Genomic DNA, 12,049 nt, shown 5'->3' with positions numbered 1-12,049 from the left:
GATAATAGAATCCAATTTAAGGAATGATGATGGAATAGAAGGATAGCGGAAGATCTAAGTGTAGAGTCGAGTCTTTGGGTTGTAGAGTGGGAGAAGGCTCTGCAACTGAGTGCGCAGAGACCTAGTAGTCCGCAACTGAGTGCGTGGACCCTTGCAGCTGAGTGTGCAGGGAGAGTCGAGTCTGTAACTATTGAAGCATTAATAAAGAGAAGTTTTACATCAATTCTATGTATTTATTTCCTATTTTCTGTATCGAATATATTGGGTATAAAGTGCATTTATGTTGTCTATATGGTGCGCGAACATATCTGATTGTGTTGATTAAGTAAATGTGAGATAAGGTATTTGTTTAAGCGAAATTAATAACAATCGTAAGAACATAAGTAAGATACACGGTGTAACTTGGGGAAATAGCGCAGATCACTACCCTAGTAGCATGAAAGCATCTCAGCCCTTGGTTAGGGCTGTGCAAAAGGCAATCCTAACAGATCGCGAAGGTATCTCCGGTTAGGACAGTTTGCAAAGCGACCCATGCAAAGGTAGGCACAGTTGAATTAAATTGACCCCTCAGACATCTCCAGGGTGCGGAAACTTGGTTCCAGCATCCCCCCATAGTGCTTTGGGTGAGACTTCAGTCCGCGCATCACGGGCTGATGCCAAAAGGGACAGTAGTGTAGGGATTTGTTTGGCTAATTAACTCCAAACTTGGGTCAGGCCCCATCAAGCCAACATCATCTCATTCAGTTAGAAAAAGAAGACTCAAATAAACAATTCATTTGGTTTAAAATATCATAAAATGGAAATCACATCAGAATTGCAACATGCTATTTTGCACTACAAGTTTCTGTTAAACACACATGGACAGCAAGAGAGATATGAAAGATAATCAGGAGAGTACAATTTTTATTAACAAATGATTTACATTTATAGTACAATATCTGACCGTTGGGTTCCACATCCCAAGGTCTCTTGGACTCCTTTTGTCCATTCGGCTTCCACACTAACCCATAGAGGATTAGGTGTCCAACATTCCCCCCCTTAATCCGAAGGGTTATGTATGAGTCCAAGAAGAGAGCTGTAATACAAAATGTGCAAATATGCATGGCAGCACTAGGCTGAATGTGCTCTATGAAATGTTGGTATAAAGAGCGGTGGTTTAAGGATGACCACCAACACTGGAACGCTTAGTGCAGTTCCTGGAACTCTTCCAAAACTGGCAAGAAGCTGAAGTCATCTGCTAGAGGAAGTGCTCCTATTGTTTTGAAGAGGGAAACCTTCAACCAATAAAGGGAGGTCTCACCCCGCATAAAAGGGAAAACTTCAACCTGAAAAGGGAAGTCTCAACCTGTGATGGTTTAAGGATGACCAACAACTCTGGAATGCTTAATGCAATTCCTGGAACTCTTCCAAAACTGGCAAGAAGCTGGAGTCTTCTGCTAGAGGAAGTGTCCCCAATTTTGTTCCTGGAATTCTTCCAAAGCTTGCAAGAAGCTGAAGTCTTCTGCTAGAGGAAGTGATTGCCAACTGAAGGCATGTTCAGGGGCATCTTTGTCTCTTGCTACAACTCTGAAATTGGTGTGGCAGGTTGTGGCTCAGGCTCGCTTGATGTGGCTTTGAAGCTTGTAGATGACCATCATTTCCCCCCTGTCAGATACAAGGTGAGATGATGGAGAAAACTCAACTGCAAGACTGTTCAATATTCTGGAACAAGTTCTAACATGTGTTTGGAATATCTTCTTGGCTGTTGATGCCCATTGCCAAGAAGCGATCCATCCAAGATGAATCTTTTTTCTTGCAGGACGTTTGTTTCTGAAGCATCTGTGTGAAGAATGGCTGGTTTTATGAGAGTGCTTACATGGATGAAGATCAAAACAGTGATCTTTCAAATGGCCAACTTGGTCACAGTGTTGGCATTTCACAATGTGTTTTTGTTGTTGCTGTGGAAGAAGGGCAGAGTCTGGAACAGCTGAACTGTCATGAATGAATCCAACACTATGAAACTGAATGGGCTTGGAGTAGTCTGGAATATGAAAGGACAAGTCCTTCTCATATCCAAGACTAGTTTTGTGCTTGTTGTGGACAAGTTGTTCCCAAGGTCTAACGATGGGCTTGGGAAGTGCAGACTGAGTTTCTGCATCTGCAAGTACAACTGCTGCTTTATTGGGAACTAAATCTGAACCAACTGTAACATTATTGACTTGCTTCTGATGGGTTGCAGTCTCAATGTTCTGAACAGAAACATGTTCAGAATGATGACTCTTCTGTTTTAATTCTTCTTGCTGAAGCTGAGACTCCAGCTGCAAAAATTCAATGTTTTCTTGTACATTTTTCAAACAGATTTGAATGTTTGAGACAATGGCTTTATCAATCATAATTGTATTGTCCATGGTAGAATGTATTAGAGTATTCAGTAATTCTAATACAACACCCATTCTATCCATTTCACAATAATATCACTGCAAAAAAAATTGATTGGTGTACTACTTTGTCTTCAAAAAATCTTCAAGTATGTAGCTTCTCAATATACTTCCATATACCATGCAATTTCATACCATATGATATATATATATATATATATATATATATATATATATGTATATATGTATATATTTTCATGAACATATTCTGCGCAAAATTACACAGAAAAACATCTTAGTCAACAAATTGTAATAAAGAAGTAGCTGGGAAGTAGAGAACCTGGTTACACAATGAGATCTCTTCAAAAATCTAAATCAATATATGACAACCCAAACATTTGCAGAAGTCATAACACTTGTCTTATAACTTGAATATCTATGTATTTCAGCCGCCAGACTTGAATTTCAAAACCCCTTCAAATAGGAAGACCAGTGTGAAATTCTAACATTGCTTTGAGTCTGCTCAAAGCTTGAAGTCAAGAACATAAAGAATTTCATTCCATTTCAGTCACCATAGACTTGATATTACACCTTCAATCTTCATCATCATTGTATACATAATTGCAAACCGCTGACAAAGCACCCGTGACCGGTGAGGATCGAACGAGGGAAATCTGAGATAACGCAAAGTGGAGATAACAAAAATTACACAATGATAAGAGAATCTGATAACCTCCTAGAAATTCACAAGTCAGCAACTCCACAGTATACCAATATACTAGTCTCAGTGGCACACAGGCAGAGAGAGCGCATTAGCTTGAACCCAATTTACTTGAATCCCATCTCTGCATCTGTAATTATATGGGCAATCACCCACGCGAATTAAACTGAACGAGATATGATTGAATGCATCGCAAGTTTGTTAAATTCTAGAGGTTATCATGTCCTGTCTCGGCTGTTGCAGAAACTACACTTCAATTCCTCACATCAACAGACCTCCTCCAGTGAGCCTCCCTCAGAAATCGCCATCTGAGTCCAAAAATATCGTGACATCCAACGGGGGTAATTCATCCCCTGAGGTGATGAAAATCGATAGAAATCCGATATTTGGAATAGAGTCACTGGTCAAGAAGCACAGAACCAGGCGTGGTCTCCCGCTGGATTTATACACGAAAGCAGTCACAGATTTCTATAATTTGTACCCTAGAATCTTCTCAGACCAGGACAATGGGTTGAGAACTGTTCGAAGAATCTCTGTATTTTTCAAAAACAAGAGCAGGAGCAGCGTTTTTTACCAGCGTGGAGTGCTTGCCGCGTCAAATGAATGGACGCATTCGTGGCACCCTCTCAGTCCCAGATCAGTGGTGCCCTCTTTTCTTCATTATTCCCACAGACGGAGTGCTTGCCGCGTCAAAACCAAGATACAGAAAATCCTTTTTATGGTGTGCATCACCCACAACTCTTCTCCAATTCCCAGCAATGGCAGTCATACAATATATCAATCTGTAGTTAATAGTCTTTCAATCTATCAAACCAACCTTAAAAAAGGACATGCTACGACCATCAAAATGCAGAGAGATACGCTATACGCACAAGGTTATTTGCATATACATTGAGACAAGGTTATTTGCAACTACAATCGGCAGTCATACGCCCCAGGAGGCGCAAACGAGCTCGGAAGTAAACAATCGAAAACACTGTTTTCTTGCTCGGATCCCCACGCTTCAACAGTGAATCGTTTCATATACAACTCAACAGTCCTCCAACTTCATTTGCTCTATTTTTAAACTAGAATGGAGAAATGTAATGGACCAGGCTGAACAGGGATGGATCCTTCCCTTTATGCCCACGATGGCCTTATGTATACTGACAAGAACCAACGACCTCATTTACGTGCATTTCTTAGGAGCAGTAACAATGATTTCAGAATCTAAATGGAAGATCTAAACTATGTTAGCGATTTAAACAATTGATTTACCATTCGACAATTCTGTTAACTGTCCATCGTTCGCATTACAAACCATAAACCCTTGCCATTCGTACCTTTTTCAAACCACAACTGTAAACACCTGATTGATTGAGTAGAGGAATGAGAGTTTACAGCACCAGCGTAGCTCGAATTGATACAGACGCCCACACAATAATGGAGAACGGGGAAGGCACAACCTCTTCCCCCGGGCCAGCTAATAACTCCTCTCAAGCATTTTGGATGCAAGAAGACACCGCAGACGTATCCGGGGCTGCTACGGATGTCGAGCTTCTAAAACGGGCCTGGAGAAATGAGAAAGCTGCTCCAGAAATTCTTACCTTCCAGAATGACCTGGTTCAGCGCTCTAGAGAGCAAATACAATTGCTGGAAGAGGCTATCGAAGCCTTTGCCGAGAGTGGAACTGACGACCTTATGCTATCGCTGTACCGCATGGATTTGGACCGCACACTATTTTTGCTGAGGTCCTACCATGTCATTTTTTGATCTATATTGTTACGGTTGGATCAGTGCTTCACACCTAAATCCACAAGATTTCACTGTTGCCTTTGCTCCATCCTTAGAACGATGTGGTTGCTTCTATACACAGAACATATTCCTCAACGCAGGATAATCAATGATCCAGCGGAATGCAAACTCCGTGGCGCAGAGGATGCCTAATCGACAGGGACCCTGACTGCCAAACCGCGCTGCGAGACCCGGTTTCTGCAGCTCGAACCGCAACGACACTCTCAACGCATCCAGATGAACAGAACGTAAGGTGAATGTCAGGCGACGGTTTAATGGAATATGGCAGAAGAGCAAACGTTCATCAGGCAGACAAAGAAGGCAGGTAAGGAATATGGCAGACAGGCACAGGCAGTGTCAGACAAAGGTTATGCAGAGATGAGCAGCGCAAAGGACAATACAGGAATATTAATGAACAACTGATTATATGAAACAACGTCAGGGGCAGCGTAGCGTTACATGCAGGTGATTATAAAAAACGGTCAGAGCAAAGCAGGAGCAGTGCATAAAATGGCGCTGGAGAAATGACAGGTCACAGCTAAAATTTAGCTGATAAAATATTCATGAGAAAATATTTATGAGATGCAGAATTGATGGCAGAAATGATCTGCGCATAAAGGCCATAAAACAAGTGGCTCAAAATAATTATGCAGGGCAGGAATACGCCTGCTCTGATACCATGTTAAACACACATGGACAACAAGAGAGATATGAAAGATAATCAGGAGAGTACAATTTTTATTAACAAATGATTTACATTTATAGTACAATATCTGACCGTTGGGTTCCACATCCCAAGGTCTCTTGGACTCCTTTTGTCCATTCGGCTTCCACACTAACCCATTGAGGATTAGGTGTCCAACAGTTTCAAAAATCTACAACCTCACATTACAAAAAATTTCAACAGCATCATACAACATGGGTTCCCCACAAATTCGACAACTAGTTTGGCAATACCTCTTTTCAAGAGTGGTGATGTCAATAATCCCTCAAATTATAGGACCATAAAGATAAACCCCTTGTTTGCAAAGTTATTTGGAAGCATGCTAGAAAATAAAATCAACAAGTGGGCAGAAGAAAGAGATAAACATGCTAAAGGGCAAGCAGGTTTTAGACCTAAACATTCCATTGTTGATCATTGTATAACTTTAAGGCACATCATTGAAAAATCTTGGGAGAAAAAGGAAGAAGACTTTTGTTGCTTTATTGATTTCATAAAAGCGTTTGACATGGTTCCAAGGGATAAGCTTTGACACAGAATGGAGGAACTTGGGGTTCCTAGACATTTGAGAGAAACTGTGCATAGGTTGAATGGAAGAGGTGAAAGCCAAAATTAGAACTTCAGTAGGCATTTCCGAAAGTTTTAGAAGCGATATTGGGGTAAAGCAAGGTTTCCTATTGTCTCCTACCCTTTTTGGTTTATATATCGACAATCTTGAGGAGTGGTTAAATTCACAAGGGGGAGATGGTATCCATTTGGGCAAGTTTGTTATAAGGCTTCTTTTGTATGCAAATGACCTTATTCTGATTGTTAAATATGCTCTTGGTTTGAAAGAGCACTTACTATCCCTTGATCATTTTTGTAGAAGGGTGGGGATGCAAGTCAATATTAGAAAAATGAAAGTAGTGGTTTTCTCTAAAAGAAGAAAGCATAACCAACATACGTTCTACTTTGAAGGCAACACTTTGGAAGAAGTTGTGGATTTCAAATACCTCAGAATTGGCTTCAACAAAAATCTAAGATGGGATGTTTGTAGAAAGAAAAGAACTTTGGGGGGTTGGAAATCATTTTATGTTTTTCAAAATAGGTGTAGAGAGGCAGAGTTATGGGATTGGATGATCAGGTGCTCAAGTTTATGCTCAAAAATCAAAGTGTCAGAATTTTGTCAAACTCAGCTTCAGATCAAAGAGCTCATCATTCTGAATCCAACGGTGTGAATGACACTCAAATCCAAGCTCGTATGAGCAAGTCAAAGTTCAAGTTTGACTTATCCACATGGCAGGATTGGATGATGTGGCAAAGGTCCCAGCGAATGAGGAGGCGCCAAGTGGCAGGCTACCATTGGCCCTCGCATATCACATATCGCAATCACAGGCAAAAAGGTGTTAAGAATCGGCCCCGACACAGATAGGTGGCGATGCGATCTAATCGCAATCACATATCGCAAATCGACAAGTAATACGGAAATCGACCCTCGACAGGTTGGGTTGCGATGCAATATTGCAATCGCATATCGTAGGAAACATAAGTTCAACTTAAGACTGTCATTGGCTCTTCGTTGATTGCGAAATGAGATAGTTCCCGGACGTGATACGTTTATGAGCCATAGTTTAAGTTCTCGTCGCGTCCGCTGATATCGCATCGCACAATCGCACATTTCCATTGTGTTCACAAACTTTAAGCCATCAGTCCTTGCCGATTGCGATTTGTGATATGGATAATATATTATGGCCCGCGGTGCGGCCAAATTCTCGCTCAGTTAGCGGATTTTGGAGCGAATTTGTTGGATTATGTCAGTTTTGGAGCAATTTGTGGAACAAATAGTGGGAGAACTAGGAGAAGTCATAACTTCTTCATTTCTTATCCAAATTGGATGTAAAAAGAGGTTGGATAGCCATTTTTGAGCATTCTGAACTCATTGAGATAGGTTTCTGAGGCATTTGAGCATTGTAAACAAACTTTTGTTGTAATTTTGAGCATAATAGAGAGGCCCAAGCATTGGAAGCTGGACCAAGGAGATGTAGCCCAGGAGGGGTGAACTCCTCATCAAATCTCTATGTTGTGTGTTGTATTTTGATGTATTTGTTGTTATTCCATTTTTGTTCAACATATGTTTTATGTTAAATTGTTTGTAACAATTACATAAGAAACTCTCATGGGAATCAGTTAATTAAGCAGGCGTGGTGAATTCTTAAGCACTTTATAAGCGAATGGATAAGCATCTTGGGTTTTATTCTGAATGGGGAATTAGCACAAAATTACTAATCTACTCCATTTTTGTTGGGTCCCTATAATACTAGTGATTACCCCATTACTATTGTAGTTGTATCCATTATTAATATTGTTGTGCCCCTATTGTCCCCGTATTTTTATTACTGTGCCCCATAGAATCCCTCTATTGTTATTTTTGTGCCTTTATATTATTATTGTTAGGTCGGCTGGGTTATATTGTGACTCCTTAGATTACTATATATAGAAAGGAGGTTTTTTCATTTGAATCATCAAAGAATCATTCATTTGTGTATTGTAAAGGAGGTTTCCCCCTCGAAGAGGCTGAATTCTAAGGCGTTGAACTATCTTTTTTATCTTTTTGTGAGCTGGTTTCATAACATTTGGTATTAGAGCTTTGGATTCTAGGGTTTCGCTGCTCTAAATAGGTCATCGTGGCATTTTCGCTATAACTTCTTTTCTGCGACGTTTCAGAAGCGAAAAAAACCCATTTGAGACGAAATCGCACTGAACCTTGGATCCAAATTTCAGAGATTTTAGTGCTATATTTGTGGCGATATGATCTGAGGAAGTTGGTCTTTTTGCAGACTCCTGAATTACATTCCAAACAAGTGACCTGGGGAAAATCGTCATAACTTTCTCTCTGAGCATCAGATTGAAGTTTCGTAAGAAGGTACAGAAAGAGGACGGACTGTAGTTTCTTTTATATATTTTTCAAAGCCAAAGGTCAAAACAGGGACACGTGGCATGTCGTACAAGTTCGCTCTACTGAACTAGTCTATAATCAGGTCAGTGTGGGAGATTTGGCATAACTCTTCCATGGAGAATCCATTTTGGATCAGACTGGTGGCATTGGAAAGAGGAGGGGTGAATCACATTTTTGGAAGCTTCATCCTGAATTACGACCAAAGAAATTTAACAATAAAGGGAAACATAAGACAAACGCTGTTGTACAACAAGACTTGGGTTCTGACTCAGGTGATGAATCAAATATTGCAGCCACAGTCCCTGAGGGAAAAGTTGCAGCAAAAGAAAGCAAAGAGGAAGCCGTGGCAAGCACCAGTGCAGCAAATAACTCCAATAATGCTTCAAATGAGGAAAACAAAATTGAGTTGTTCCATATCCGAGTTATTTCCAAACGCACCAAGATTGATACGTTGTTTGACAGTGGATCTCAAGAAAATTTAATTTGTACAGACTTGGTCAAGAAATTGAATTTGGAAATCGTGCCTCATCATAAACCGTATCTGTTGGGTTGGATAACCAAGGATGCAAATCTTCAGGTCATAAGGAAACACGTTTTCAAGTTTTCTATTACTTCCAATTTCATTGATGAAGTCGAATTAGATGTGGTGCCGTTGGATATTTAAGTAATTGTGTTGGGAAGCCCGTATCTATATGACATGAAAGCTGTTTTCCATAGATTTGAGAACAAATATCATTTGTTCAAAGACAAAGTGGAGTATATTGTGAGAGCCCATCGTAGGAATCTTAATCTGTCTTTGGCAAGCGCAGGGTAAATGAAATGACTGGTCAATTCCAGCATGAGTCTCATGCTCCTTATGATCAAGTAGAAGAATGACACGGAGCATGAATCCTTTGCAGGCTGTGACGAGAAGCTGAAATCTGAATTGGTTGATGTCGTCAATCAATATGGAGATGTGTTTCAAGAACCAAAGGGATTGCCACCAAAAAGGGGAATTCAACATGAAATTCAGCTACAACAAGACTTTCCACTCCCAAACATTGGTATGTATTGAATGTCAATTCTGGAAAGTTTAGAAATTAACAAAGAAGTCCACGAATTGTTAGATAAAGGAGTAATTCATCCCTCTACTTCACCATGTGGTTCACCAATTGTTTTGGTACCCAAGAAAGATGGAACCTGGTGGATGTGTGTAGATTATTGAGCTTTGAATAAAATTACTATAAAGAATTGATACCCACTGCCCAACATGGTAAATTTTAGGGGCGAATTATAGCCCAAAGGCGAAATTTGAGGGTTTTTACATTTTAAGAGGGCGAATTTTTTATTAAAAACCCTTTTCATATAGTTAGCCCCAATTTTATTTAAAAAATAATTAATTCTTTGATTTTAGCCCAAAATAAAAAATGGGTGGATAAAATAACCGAACCTTCATTTGGCCCGATTCGCTGGTTTTGGGAAATCGTATTCCCTTAAAATCGCCGAATTTTGATATTTGCCCCTGGTTTGGGAGATTAAAATTGCCACATTTCTGATTTACGGTTTGGTTTTTTCTGGTTTGGGAGTGGTTTGTGAGGGTCGATTTGGTCTTGGGAGGTTAGATTTGTTTTGAAATGGAGGGCGGAGGTTAATTTGTTTTCAAATAGAAGGTGGCTCCCTATTTTCACGGATTCAGCCCCCTGTTTTCACGAATTCCGGATTCATCGTGTATATGGCTCCCTGTTTTCATGGATTCATGGTGTATATGGCTCCCTGTTTTCATGAATTCATCCTGTATAAAATTGTTTTGAAATAGGGTTTTTGATCATAGTTCACAAATCCTAATTTTCTAGTTTCAGTGTGAGCAACAATAGTTTCTATATTGGTAGTGCTATTTTCGGTGCGAGCGGCAGCAGTTTCTATATTGGTAGTGCTATTTTCGGTGCGAGCAGCAGCAGTTTCTATTTTGACTGTAATATTATTGCATTTTCAATCCACTGATTCTTCTCTTGTTTTGGTATCCATGGTTTCTTGGATTTGAACGTCTCATGCCACTGCAGTAGCAGCAACAACAGCCAGTACTTGACAAAATTGTTGGTTGAGCGCCAGAAATTAGGCCCCTTTATGCAGGTCCTACCTATCTGTAGTCGGCTTTTGAATCAGGGTAAGTTGGCTTCATATTCCTTGTTTTTCTTCAAATTTGTTGCCACTCTTCCCTGTATATGTATTGATTTTCCAAGGCACGCGTATGAGTTCGTATAGATTCTGTTTTTGGATTATTTCTTTCAAAATTTGCCGGAAAAATTCATTTTCTTATTTTGATGGTACAATGGAATTTATAATAAAAAATATACATTAACATGTTCAGAAATGGATAACTGAATCAATAAAAATTTGTTTTTATCTCGTGGTTCCGAGACTAGCAACACTCTTAATTTGGGTCAGTCCATTAGACTAGAGACTCGAGAGAACTTCTTGTACTAATGTGTTAACACATGTATGATGGTTCAAAATTTGCTCCTATTTATGGCATAAAACCTTATTGAATACATTTGCAATCAATGAAGTTTAAATTGGTTCACTTTCATAGCATGAGATTTGATCTTGTATGACAGCTTTAATTCTATTCATGCATAGATGAACTTGTTAGATCTTTTCCTTGCCACTCAAGCACTGTCATATGGTTTTAACAAGTGAATGCTTAGATTGATTTTGAGTAAACTTTCTTCACAATTCATGCTCTCTTATTGAACTTCACTCGAATTTGGAGGCACATTACACCTGTGGCTTTCTTTCTTTAAGGTTGTAATTATGGGCATCTATGCTGAATGACTTTCCATCCTAATGTTCCAATAAACTGTTCATATTGTTACAACAGAAAGATGAATTGGATCTCGCATATGGTTTTATCTTCATGAATAGATGTTCAAATAACTCAGAAAGCATATGAAATAATTTTATCCTCTTGCTGCTATAACGAAGTCACATGCATTTCAACAGTGCTCTAATGGTTAGCATTTTACATGAGGATGATATCATTTCCTTGCTTCTGTAACAATTTTCAAATTATCTCTTGAATCAGTCTAATCCGTTTTAAACTTGAGTAAGGGTTTTAAGTCTTTGATCATCAAATTGCATCCAAGTCACCATTTCGGTTTGGACCCACCCTTGGAGATTGTTCTCATTGTCAAAGACTTTAGGACTGGCATCTGTAGGTTGAGTTAAGTTGTTGAGTAAACTAATCCTTTTCCAACTTCTCCCCTATACCAACGGTAGACTTGGGATTAGTTCAGGGAATCCCCTTGGCTGGGATTTTCTAAAGCCTAAAGAGTGGAGTGAATCACTAAGTGACAGATAGTGACCCACTTGATAGTTTCCTTAACCATTTCCATTGAAATGAAGTTAGGACTTTTCCTTAGGAAGTGTGTAAGTGATAACAATATCTCTATCACAAATTTGGTTCCTATAATTCTATAAAGCATCCTTGCAAGATGCATATGGTGTTAGGAAAATATTCTGGATAATCTTGCTCTTTGGAAACCATGATACATGGTAAATACGTT

The 12,049-nt window shown here is 39.5% G+C and overlaps 1 protein-coding gene and 1 pseudogene across 1 annotated transcript in view; one reads left to right on the top strand and one right to left on the bottom strand.

Annotated features, from left to right (window-relative positions):
• LOC149220094 (short-chain dehydrogenase/reductase 2-like) overlaps positions 1–12,049 on the bottom strand; it is a 99,034-nt gene that overhangs the window by 42,908 nt on the left and 44,077 nt on the right. The window lies entirely within an intron of this gene.
• On the top strand, positions 4,447–4,830 carry LOC149220095 (DNA replication complex GINS protein SLD5 pseudogene; annotated as a pseudogene).

Source organism: Pinus tabuliformis, chromosome Q, assembly GCF_031772625.1.
Source record: "Pinus tabuliformis cultivar Carrire ecotype Pingquan chromosome Q, CPIR1, whole genome shotgun sequence".
NCBI classification, from domain to species: domain Eukaryota; kingdom Viridiplantae; phylum Streptophyta; class Pinopsida; order Pinales; family Pinaceae; genus Pinus; species Pinus tabuliformis.
Note: the sequence above shows the minus strand (reverse complement) of the source record. Positions and strands in the feature narration are given on the sequence as shown.